At 50.1% G+C, this 13,061-nt stretch overlaps 1 long non-coding RNA gene across 1 annotated transcript in view; it reads left to right on the top strand.

The window, feature by feature from the left end:
- The window catches only part of LOC136524875 (uncharacterized), a 47,040-nt gene that overhangs the window by 1,699 nt on the left and 32,280 nt on the right, over window positions 1-13,061 (top strand). The window contains exon 4 of the long non-coding RNA XR_010776227.1: window positions 4,911-4,960. This is a non-coding gene — a long non-coding RNA (uncharacterized lncRNA). The remainder of the gene's footprint in view (window positions 1-4,910; window positions 4,961-13,061) is intronic.

Raw genomic sequence — 13,061 nt, 5'->3', positions numbered from 1 at the left:
AGAACCCAACCCTAAATTAAGCTAATTGGTTATTTGTATTAGGATCTGATCTAATTACATTTGTGTACATGTATTATGCCTGCTAATTTTTCGACCCCTTTCAAAGCTTATTGGCTAACTTCTTCAACGCTTCCAACACCCATGTCCTTTACTGGATCAGCGCCTGCAGTTCTGTGTGCTTTGCACTGAATGTTCCTAGCCCTTCTGCTCTTCATCCTCCCCACCTTGGTGGCATTTCGATAGGCAGTGCAAATGGGATCAGGATATGTGATGATGAGACAGTTAGTTAGAGTTATGTTTTGTTATCACTCATTTGAATTTTCTATAGCACTACCACAGTACTGAAAATTGTAACCTGTAAACACTGTTTACTTCATTATGACTGGTCTTAGTATTTGGCAAATTTACAGAAAAGGCACTAACAAGTTTTAAGGTGTTAACTTACATGCCACTATTGCTTAGATATTCTTGCTGCATTCTAGGACTTGTGCTGAAATATCACTTCTCTGCTATGTTCGGAAAGTATAATATTCAAATTTTCAGCAAATACGTACACACGTTCTATTGCCTTCTCCTGAATCCTTTTCCTTTGCTGTTAGGCAGGCTCACATAGATACATATCAGCCTGGTGCCAGACACAAGACCCTTTTTGTGGGTAAGAAAGACACCCAGAACAATTACATATTGGAAATTGGTCAATTTAAAGCAGCCCTCATGGTATGGCGATGGGCTTTACTTCGAAGGAAGTACGGAGGAGATCGAGGAGCATGAGAGCGTGCAAGGGTTCGGCGGGCAGGAGCCGTGATTGCGGTGGCAAGAGATGACGATGAACAGGGAGACGCCGGGCGCCCAAGGGTGACTTGTAGTCACAATCCCAGGCTAATTGTTTCCTTAATGAAGTTGGACTCTTATAGTCCTTGCAACTCGACCCTGATACTTGACTCTGGACGTTAACCAACTCGACTCTTGACGCTAACAGACTCCTGCTATGAATCTGGACCAAATCTTCTAAGACTCTAACCCAAATCTGCTAGGACTCTAGATGAGCCTGAATACGATAGCCGATGGTGACCACGTTCCACCTCTCACTGGTCCGGTTCAGGCCCTTCTGTTGTTGCGCCTTGCATAAGTCTTCCCCACCATAACATCTCTCCCTCCCTCGGAAAACAGCTCGTCCGCGAGCTGGAAGGAAGGGTGGGCTTCCCGGAATGCAGGAACCGGCTCCCACGTTGCCTCGGACGCAGGCATGCCAGACCACTCGACGAGGACGTGCCAGACGCCACGACGAAGTTAGAGCGCAATATGCGTTCCGGTCGCTGGAGAGGCCGGTCGTGGCGAAGTGGAGGAAGCATAGGCTCTAACGTCGGCGGTGTACCACGGAATGGCTTTAACACCCCGACATGGAAGACGTCGTGAATCCGGGCGCCCTCCGAAAGACGAAGCCGGTAGGCCACCTCGCCCACCCACGCAATCACCTGGAAAGGGCCAGCATACTTGGGCCCCAACTTGCCGCGACCGCCAGGGGCTAGGGACTGCGTGTGTCGATGAAGCATGCGGAGCAGTACCCAGTCCCCGACAGCAAACTCCAGGGCACGGTGCTTGGCGTCGTAGAAGCGTCGAGCGTACTCCTATGCCTGGAGGAGGCGAGCGCGTACCTCGTCCAAGAACTCATCCCGGTTGAACAACATGGTGTCGACGGCCTCCGTGCGCGCCTCCCCTGGAACATACGGTAGCAGGTCGGGCGGAGGACGGCTGTAGACCACCTGAAACGGAGTAGTCTGAAGCGTCGTGTGATATGCGGTGTTGTAACAGAATTCTGCCCACAGCAGCCAGTCCAGCCAGTCGCGAGGGTGGTCACCAGTGAGACATCTCAAGTACATGGTTATGGCCTTGTTCACCGCTTCGGACTGCCCATCCTTCTGTGGGTGGAACGCAGTGCTCATCCAAAGCTGGATGCCGGCGTGGCGAAAAAGATCGTGCCACACATGCCCCATGAACACCGGGTCACGATCGCTGACGATGGACTCGGGAAATCCATGGAGGCGCACGATGTCCTGGAAGAAAGCTCGCGCCACTGATGACGCCGTGTAGGGGTGGCCCAAGGGAATGAAGTGCGCATACTTTGAAAACCTGTCAACCACGGTTAGGAGAACACTTTTACCGTGGACCTTGGGAAGCGCCTCAATGAAGTCGAGGGAGATATCTGCCCAGACTCACGAGGGCACCGGTAAGGGTTGCAGCAGTCCCGCGGGGTGCAACATCTCTGTTTTGTTCCGCTGGCACGTGGAGCAGGAACACACGAAGTCGCCGACGACGCGCAGATCATGCTCGACGTAGAACTCGGTACGGAGCCACCGTAGAGTCTTTTGGATGCCCTAGTGGGCTCCTGTGTGGGCGAGCTGGAGGATGTCGTCCAGGAGCGGGGACGATGTAGGCACGAAGACACATCCGTCATGGAGTATGAGCCCCTTGTGGACGGTCCAGGAGGCCCTGTGCGCACCGGCGGCCACGGCGTCGCGGTGTGCACGCAACGTGGCGTCGGTGTCCAGCTCCTGGCGGAGGTCATCGAAGAGCTAGAACATCTGAGTCGAGAGCACCGTGAGGGACGCCGCATCAGTGTCACAGAGACCCGCCAAGAGTAGGGTGTCGCCGTTGCGGTGGGACAGCGCATCGGCCACCACGTTCGCCTTGCCGGGGCGGTACTCAATCCTGAAATCATACCCGAACAATTTGCTCACCCAGTGATGTTGTGGAATTGTCGAAAGCCACTGGTCGAGCATGAACTTGAGGGCGTAGTGATCAGTCCGGACGACGAAAGCACGCCCCCAAAGATAAGGGCGCCAATGGCGGACCGCTTGGACGAGACCGATGAGCTCGCGCTCGTACGCAGCTGCTTTGAGGTGCTGAGCCGCAAAGGGCCGACTGAAGAATGCGATGGGATTCCCGTCTTGATGAAGGACGGCTCCGAAGCCAGAGCCGGACGCGTCGTAGTCGACGACGAACGTGGCATTGAAGTCCGGGAGATGGAGCACTGGCGCCGCACACAGCGCGGCCTTGAGGGCCGTAAATGTCGTGTCAGCGGTGTCTAACCACTGAAACCCCTCTTTCTGCAAGAGCTGCGTTAATGGGGCGGCGATGGTGCCGTAGTCTTTGATGAACCGGCGGTAGTAGTCGGCTAGCCCGAGGAAACCATGAAGGCCGCACGCCGAACGCGGCTGCGGCCACGACTGTACAGCCGCCACCTTGGTCATGTCCATGGCCACCCCCTCAGTCGTGATGACATGGCCAAGGTAGTGGACCGACGAGGTAGCGAAAGAGCATTTGGACCGCTTGAGATGCAGCCGGTGCTCGCGGAGGACGTCCAGGACGGCGCGAAGATGCTACAGGTGCTCGGTCCACGTGGAACTATAGACGAGGATGTCGTCGAAAAAGATGAGGACGCTACATCGTAGGAACAGCTTGAGGATGAGGTCCATGAGCGCCTGGAACGTCGAAGGCATGTTGGACAAGCCAAAAGGCATGACCAAGAACTCGAAGTGGCCGTGGTGTGTTCGGAATGTCGTCTTTTCCACATCAGCGGGGTCGACGCGGACCTAGTGATAACCTAAACGGAGGTCCAACTTGGTGAAGAATTTGGCACCATGGAGCTCATCCAGAAGCTCTTCGATGACCGAGATCGGGAACTTGTCTTTCACCATCATGGCGTTGAGTGACCTGTAGTCGACACAAAAGCGCCAAGTCCCGTCCTGCTTCTTGACAAGCAGTACCAGTGCAGAGAAGGGGGAAGTGCTATCCCGCATGACCCCCTGCTAGAGCATTGCCGCACACTGCCTCTCCAACTCATCCTTCTGGAGGTAGGGATATCTGTAGGGGCAGACGGCGACGGGTTCGGTGCCGGGCTTCAAGTGTATCCGATGATCATAGGGGCGCGTGGGTGGGAGCCCTGTGGGCTCCATGAACACGTTGGCGTAGGTGTCGAGGAGATGGTCCAGGAGGACTGGCTCCGCCCCCTTGTCGGTGAAGATGTGGCCGGAGAGTAGCTGCTCGGCGCGGCCCGCTCTTGGTGAGCCAATGCCCGTCCACAGGACGCGGTGGCTACGGAGGACGAATGCCATGCAAAGACCCTCAAAGTCCCACAGGATCGGCCCTAGGGTCCTTAGCCAGGTGATCCCTAGGACCATGTCATAGCACTCTAGTGGGATGGAGAAGCAGTCCACTGGGAAGACTTCTTCGCCGATCTTGAGCTTGGCGTCGCGGGCGAGACCACGGCACGTGACTTGGTCCCCGTTCGCCACAACCACGTGTGCACCATGGCTGTCCTAAAGCTGCAGGTCTGCGCACCGATGGTGACCACGTTCCACCTCTCCCTGGTCCGGTTCAGGCCCTTCTGTTGTTGCGCCTTGCATAAGTCTTCCCCACCATAACACCTCAATTCAAATGAGCTCGAAACATTATATATAGAACTAGTATGGATAGATAGGGTTTGACGTAATGATTTTATGATGAAGAATCAATAGAATTGGAGTTAGTATTATTGGAAAACTGGTTTCAGAAGTTGGACTGTGGGTTAGCCTCTTCAGTAGCTTAGTTTGAATGGTGTGCTTTATTGTGTCTTTGTCCAAAATTCTATTGCTACTTGAATTATCAACCTGCCAAGAAATAAAGATTTTTGTGTTCCAGGCCAATCAGAGGCTGACTGGAGCTGTACAGTAGTCATGAGTGGATAAATATCTGAATCTGAACTTTATTTGTTTTTTTTGTTTTTTTTTCCAACATGGAAACCATCTCATGCTTGGGTTCATGCATGCTTCTTTTTCTTTTCTTTGTACAACCCAATCAAATTCAAAACCATTCTTCCAATTGCTAATATGGAAACACAATGATTAACGGATTCCATTTTTTTGGTACAGAATTGTTTAAAGAAAAAGAAGAAAGAACTTAGCTGAGAGAACCGGAGTAGGTGAGTCAAATTTCCTTTGAGCATTTTCCTGTTACCATTGGTTTCAGATCTCTAAATTTTTGGCATCATATCTCTGTAACTTAAGTCAATCTAACCACCTATTACAATTTGGTAAAAGATAGGAGGTGCGGGTTCATAAACCCGGGGGTCCCTAATGGGCCTGCTTTCCAGCAAAAAGCTTGGCCCAGCAAACGACGTTGCGGATGACGCGCAACTCCTGGGCCGGCCCAGATACCTAACGACAGGCCGGAAGAGTGATCCAGTCTCCGACCGGAAGGCCTCCGACTCCGACCCGCCTCTCCAACCGGAAGGCCTGGCCAAGGAGGGCGACGCTCACTTCCGACTCCGACCCGCGTCTCCGACCGGGAATACACCGAACCTCTGTTTACAGCTCTTCTTTGACCGGCGTGGTCGGAGCCGACTGGGAACGGCCGAACGGGGACGCCCGCTCGGTGAGAACCCAAGAAATCAGGCAGAGCAAGTAAGACACGACGCTCAAGTTAAACCGCAATACCAAGGACCGTACCCTACACACCTGCAGGATAGTACTGTCAGGTCATGTCAAAAGGGTACTTTATAACCTTCCAGACATGTCAGAACAAACGAATAGTGTTGTGGGCGTCGACATTTGTCCTACAGTATGGTAGGTGCCGACATTTGCCATACCAGAAGAACACGATGGAACCAACCACATGCATCTGGGCATCAACAGTATTGTGGGTGACGATAAACCGTCTTGTACCTGACGGCGTGTGCAACAAGACTAGGTAGCACACACACTCTCTCTCACTTGTAAGGCCGTCCCCTTCATCTATAAAAGGGGATGCGCCCTCTCCCAAAGAAAATAGACGATCGAACAACGAACAACAGACAGATCATTCCAGTTCACTCTCTGCTAGCTTTAGACATTCTAAAGCTACACAGAGCACACGTTCGAATACTTAGCGCACGTAGGAGCTCCCGTCACTCTTGGCCCTTCGGACTAGAGTCCGACCGAACCTCTAGCACCCCCATCTTACTTCCACTCGTTTGTAACCCCATAGCAAACTTCGAGCACCTAGGCTTTGGAATAAAGTCACCGATCGACTCAAACTGGACGTAGGGCACATTGCCTGAACCGGTATAAATCCAATGTCATTGAGTGCTAGGCCACATCCGATCTCAACATACAGCAAAACGACAAATATTTACTAGTTGGTCACTTTTCACACCGACAGTTGGTGTCGCCCATGGGGAGGACATCGTACGTTCACGCTTTTGGTCATCGGGTGGCCCACCTTTTCACCATCTTCGGCATGGCAGGCTCAAGCGATACGACTCGCTTTGGCTCACTGGAGTTTCCTGCGCTCCCACCTGTTGGGATATGGGTTCCTCCTATCTTTGAGCCATCCCAGACCTTCCTCTTCGGAAGCCTAGACTTTGTCACTGACTAGCTTGGCTTGCTTCGCCTATGTGAGGAGGCACTTGTCCCGGCGCTGGTCGGAGGAGGAGCGCCCTCCGTCAGCTCTGGGACACCCAGTGACCTCAACAACGAGGCGCCTGTGCTTCACTCTAAGCCTACGCTGGGCTCAAACCCCACTATGAGTAACATACATATTATTCTTTACTCGCTATTTACTATCTTCTACCGATTCTTCAGAGGGGCCCCGTTGTCCCCGCCGCAACCGCCATGCAACTGGTTCCCCTATGGCCTCACGTCCTCCATGGACGCGTATGCACGGGGGCTCCGAAAGATGCTGACGCTGCCCCCTCTCACATCCGAATTTGTGGGGATGGCGGGCTACACTCCCGCCTCTTTCCATAACCTCATGGATGATGAGGTTGATGGCGACGGCTCTAGCATCGGCAACATCGTGGCACCTAGTCACCCTCTGTCCCATGAGTGCGCTATGGCGGACGCTCTAGGACAGCCGTCGGTGGTAGCGGAGTCTCTATAGACCCACACCCCTCCGGACCCTCGTGCGGAGGCCCTCACTTGTGCACAGGAGCATGGCGAGGAGCTATGACAAAGGAGGTGAAAGGTCCTAATGGCTAAGGGGGGTGAATACCCTAATAAAAATTTCTACAACAACACTTAACAAAATGGTTAGACAATTATGAGGCAAAGCAAGAGTTGCGCTAGCCTACTCAAAATGCAAGCCACCTACCACACTTCTAGTTTAGATAGTATCTATTCACACAATAGCTATGACACTATCCTATGTTAGTGTGCTCTCAAAGACTAACTAAAAAGCCACGCCAACCAAGCAAGCAAGCTCTCACAACTAGCTACACTAAAGAGCTTGACACCTAGTTTGTGGTAATGTAAAGAGAGTGATCAAGAAAGTTATACCGTCATGTAGATGAAGGAACCAATCAATAATAAGAGTGAATACCAATGAAGACCAATCACCTCGGAATCAAAGGATGAACACAATAATTTTTTATCGAGGTTCACTTGCTTGCCGGCAAGCTACTCCTCGTTGTGACGATTCACTCACTTGGAGGTTCACGCACTAATTGGCATCACACGCCAAACCCTCAATAGGGTGCCACACAACCAACACAAGATGAGGATCACACAAGCTACGAGCAATTCACTAAAGTACCTTTTGGCTCTCCGCTGGGGAAAGGTCAAGAACCCCTCACAATCACCACGATCGGAGCCAGAGACAATCACCACCCTCCGCTCGACGATCCTTGCTGCTCCAAGCCATCTAGGTGGCGGCAACCACCAAGAGTAACAAGCGAATCCTACAGCAAAACATGAATACCAAGTGCCTCTAGATGCAAACACTCAAGCAATGCACTTGGATTCTCTCCCAATCTCACAAAGATGATGAATCAATGATGGAGATGAGTGGGAGGGCTTTGGCTAAGCTCACAAGGTTGCTATGTCAATACAAATGGCCAAGAGAGTGAGCTTGAGCCAGTCATAGGGCTTAAATAGAAGCCCCCATGAAATAGAGCCGTTGTACCCCTTCATTGGGCACAACGCGGGGTGACCGGACGCTCTGGTCCGATCAACCGGACGCTGGCCCTCAGCGTCCGGTCACATGATACACGCCACGTGTCCCCTGCTTCAAATACTGTTCGTTAGATTTCAACGGTCATCTGCTAACCGGACACAGCGCACAAACTAACCAAACGCTCAGCCTCCAGTCGTTTCCAATAAGGTTCTAGAAATGAATTTCTTCGATCGGACACGTCCGATCATGCTTGACCGGACCCTACTAGCGGCCGGTCAGTTACCCTAACCACTGTGCTGCCATGTTAGCTGGGACCGGATGCAGCCTTTCAGCATCCGGTCAGTCCGAGACCCAGCGTCCGATCAATTTGACCGAAGCTAGCATCTACGCTATCACGTTTGACCGGACGCGCCGGTCCTTCCAAGACTAGCATCTGGTCGCCTCGTGACCAGCGTGACTAACTCCTTTTCACTTCTATCTTCTTCACCCTTCCTCAAATGTGCTAACCACCAAGTGTATCACCTTGTGCACATGTGTTAGCATATTTTCACAAATATTTTCAAGGGTGATAGCACTCCACTAGATCCTAAATGCATATGCAATGAGTTAGAGCATCTAGTGGCACTTTGATAACCGCATTCCAATACGAGTTTCACTCCTCTTAATAGTACGACTATCAAACCTAAATGTGATCACACTCTCTAAGTGTCTTGATCACCAAAACAAAATAGCTCCTACAACTTATACCTTTGCCTTGAGCCTTTTGTTTTTCTCTTTCTTCTTTTCAATTCCAAGCACTTGATCATCACCATGGCATCGCCATCTTCATGTCATGATCTTCATTTGCTTCACCACTTGGAATATGCTACCTATCTCATGATCACTTGATAAACTAGGTTAGCACTTAGGGTTTCATCAATTCACCAAAACCAAACTAGAGCTTTCAATCTCCCCCTTTTTGGTAATTGATGACAACCCTTTCACAAAGATATGAATTGAAATTTAATTGAATCCATGTTGCTTGCCCAACCATATTTACCATGTGTAAAAGGATATGGACAAGTTTCATGAACTCCATATGGTAGCAATTGATCCCGCTACATATGTGCTATGAGTTTGGATTGTGGCTTGCACATATGCTTAGATAGGAAATATAGGAGACAATGTCTACCAAATGATGCTAATTTATAAAAGATGGACCTTTGAAGCGTGATACCAATCGGAGTGCACCATTATACCATCCTTGGCATCATGGTGTCGATGTTTTACCACCGATAGCCTGCCACGGGGGTACCCGGGGCAGTATGTTCGGGCTTCGGCGTATGCTGAACTCGATGGTTAACGCAAGAGACAGTCGATTTATCCTGGTTCAGGCCCTCGATCGTAGATCGAGTAATAACCTTACGTCCAGTCGGCGTTAGCCTTTGCGTTGGATTGATTGTGATATGTTGTGTTGTACAATTGTCGTCCTCCCATCCAGGAGCCCTGCCCTCCTTTATATAGTCAGGAGGTCAGAGTCCTAGTCGGTTTATAATGAGAGTTACTAGTAGGATTACTGAATAGTACTACTACTAGGATTACAAGGGAAGAATCCTAGTTAGACTAGATCTTCTCTTTCCTTTGTGGGGTATCCTATGGGTCCCGTATCGACAAGCCCCCGAGCACTTCATGGTTGAGCTCTGAAAGTCTCGTTTTGCTTTTTTAGGTCTTGATGAGTAGTAACAAACGTCGTCCGAGTGCGTTCTGGAGTGAAACCTTGTAGCGCTTCTTGGGACCTTCGAGTGGTGAGTGCTTTTTTGAAGAAAAAGTATGTCCATCTGGTTGTAGCCCCTGAGCCTCTTGCTATTTGGAACAAGTAGCTGGAGGATCTTGTCTTGAAGTTGCTCTGTTTGTTCGTTGAAGTTTTATAAAAAAAACTCGAATATGGCTCGTTCCGGGTTCTTTTTGTCGTAATGTCTTGAAGTGGTCTGCGTTGAGGAAGTCTTTTGGTGACGTGTGCTTTTTCGAAGAAAAAGTGCACTCACTGAGTGTAGCCCCCGAGCCTCTTGCTATTTGGAACAAAAAGTTGGAGGGTCTTGAATCTTTATGTTGTTTGAAAATTTGTGTTCTGAAGTGGTCCCCGAGACTTGGATTATGTCATCATCCGAGTAGTTTTGCGGCATCTTTCCGAAGCGGCCCTTTAGTCTTGGATTAAACCATCATCCGAGTAGTTTCGCGGCATGTAGCATCCGAGCTTATGTCCGGGTTCTTTTTGGGTGGGTGCAATTTTTCGTAAAAATTGCACTCACTGAGTGTAGCCCCCGAGCCTCTTGCTTTTGCTTGCAAAAGTTGGAGGGTCCAGATTCTTGTCTTCAAAAAATTCTAGGGCTATGTATCCCGCAGCCCCGTGCTTTCTCCGAGTTCTTCTCTTTAGAAAAGAAGTCGGATGAAGAGTCTTGATGTGTCGTCGTCGTTGTAGTCTTGAGTTTCTTGTATTCTTGGTCCTTTGTCTTTGGTTCCGAGCCTCCGGGAGTAGTTGAAATGAAGGCCGAGCTCCCTAGCTTAGTGTTGATTAAGCTATGATGCTGGCCGAGCCCCCGAGCGTATATCCGTGTTGTTTTGTTCAGGAAGAACTCGGATGCGAGGTCTTGGCATATTCTTTGATAGTCTGCTGTTGTCAGATGTAGTTGTATGGTGGTGGTTGAGTGTAAATGCCTTTTGTTCATGGGTTGTACTATGCTGGTATATTCTTCTCAATATGCCTGTCTTCGTGTACTGTTTCCTCTCACCTGAGTCATCCATTATTGAGTCCTGTCTTTTCACTGTGTCCTTTGTTAGGCTTATTTCGTTGATACTCCTAGTCCATGTGCGCCGCTCCTTTGGTCTATAAATACTGTCCCAGAGTGCTTGTTTTCATCCATTGGACGTTCTGTTGAAACCTTCGTGGTCATGAACATGGTAGTTTGTGAAGTAGAGCAGCCCTCGGGCATATTTTGTAGTTTCTGTGTGTCTTGTCGTAGCTGGAGGAAGTCTTGTGATAGGGATTAGAGGTAGGCTAATCCCGCAACAGCATTGTGCCAGGATGTACGTGGCGGTAGTTGGAGGAAGTCTTGTGATGTGGGCTTCGTTCCTTCATCTGGCAGTTCTGGGTTGATCCTCGTCGCCTGTTCTTGGGTAGATAGATGCCCGCCGCCCTTCTCTGCTCCATGTTGCCCTGCCGTGCTGCCGATTTCCGCCTTGGATGCACTGCGTCCGTCCTTTGAAGAAAATAGTGTAGCTGATGGCGGTTTGTCCTTCCGAGTAGTAATTTGGGACACGTAGTTGTTCCAGAGCCTAGCCGTGTCCGTGTTCCTCTTTGCTACTTTGCTTTTCGTGGTACTGAGTTCGTTGGGTCTTGTAAGATTTGTAATCTTCTATTTTTGAAGCCACTTGTAATGGAATAAATCTTGTCTTCTGAGTTGTCTTTTACTTTTCTGCTGTGATCCCTATTCATTCATAAGATTACCGAGTTCTTTCTTAAATAACTGGGTTCCTTTGTTCCTTGTGAGGTAGCCCTTTCTTTCTTCTTGGTTCGACGAGTTGTTCTTGTAGCGATCTAATAGCCCTGCCGTGGTGTTGGACGGATAAGTCTGAAATCTGCCCGTTGGTTTGTACCGTTGTGCGGATTTGTGCCCTCCGTCGTTTTAGCTGCGTCGGTAAATAGACCGTTGCGTTCTCACACTGTGTTTTAACGGGCCTTGTGGGCCGTTTGTATCACTGAAAAATCTATTTAAAGACCTTTTATCTTCCTTTCCCTTGCTGCCCAGCTCTTGCCTTTAAACCCTAGCTTTCAGAAATCCACCGCCATCATCGTCGCCGTCACCCGAGCACCATCATCCTAGCTTCATCTTCCTTAGTGCCTTTTTTGCTTCCGCCAGTTCATGGGAAAGAAGAAAACCGCAAGCAAGTCCCAGGCGACCTTCGTGGACGAGGAGTCATCCCTTTCTTTGATCGAAAACCAGGAGTTTGTGGCCATGAGGGCTGCTCAGAAGGTCTGGCCGGCTCCAACAACAAGCGAAGACCAGCTGCGTGAGCTCGTTAGCGACGGCTTGATCCAAAGCAAAGTCATCGCTGAATGGAGAGTTCTGGGCGAGCATCGCGTTCCAGCTCTGGGTCCTGGTGAGATTGTCCTCTTCGTTTCCTTTGTCCGCGCTGGACTTTGCCTTCCTGCTTCCGCCTTCCTTCATCAGTTTCTTGGTTATTTTAGGGTTAGTCTGAACCATCTAACCCCCAATGCCATTCTCCATCTTTCTGTTTTCGTTCATCTTTGTGAAGCTTTCCTTGGAATCCCTCCTCCTCTATCTCTTTTTTGCTTTTTCTTTCGTCTGAAACCTCAACCCCGCCGTGAAGAAACCAGCGTTCTTGGCGGTTGCGGGATTCAGTTTCGCCAGGGTCTCAAGATTAAGTTTTTTGACTATGACCTGGTCGATTCTGTAAAAGATTGGCGTGCCGAGTGGTTTTACGCTGCCAATTTGATCCCTTCCCTCGTCGTCCACTCTGGATCTGGTCCTGTGGTGAATGACCGATGGGACAAGAAGCTTGAGTCACCTGCTGAGATTCAAGTGATCCAGCCACTCCTTGATAGGATTAGCATATTGAAACAGCAGGGTTTGACCGGCTTCGATATTGTTTCGAGCTTTCTTTGTCGCCGGGTTCAGCCTTTGAAAGAGTGGGAGTATCTTGGCTTTGAGTATTCTACGGCCGAGGATCCTTCACGCATGGTCCCAGCTCTTGAGCTAACCGGTGAGGAGGTACTCGAGCGTCTCCAGAAGATGCTGAAAGGAGTGAGCGTCATTCCTCCTGCTGTCTCCGAGTTCTCAGCCAACAACCCGCCCCCAGCTGTGAGTTGTCTATCTTTTTGTTTGAGTACTTTATGTACTCTTGCTGCATCCGTTTTTGCTTAGCTTTTCTTTGTCTCGGTGTTTTATCCTTTTTTGCAGGAGCTTGGGTGGAACTTTGTTGACCCGATCCCTCTTGATGTTCTCCCCGCTGTGGTGGAGACCGGGGATAAACTTGCTAGAACTTCTACAACTAGTAAGTCCCAAACCTCTACCGCCCTTCCCGGGGTGTCTTCCGGATTTGTTGATGTATATGAAGAATATGTTCCTCGTCTAGTCCCTCGCGGTCCTCGCAGT

The sequence above is a fragment of the Miscanthus floridulus genome, chromosome 18 (assembly GCF_019320115.1).
Source record: "Miscanthus floridulus cultivar M001 chromosome 18, ASM1932011v1, whole genome shotgun sequence".
Classification (NCBI taxonomy): domain Eukaryota; kingdom Viridiplantae; phylum Streptophyta; class Magnoliopsida; order Poales; family Poaceae; genus Miscanthus; species Miscanthus floridulus.
Note: the sequence above shows the minus strand (reverse complement) of the source record. Positions and strands in the feature narration are given on the sequence as shown.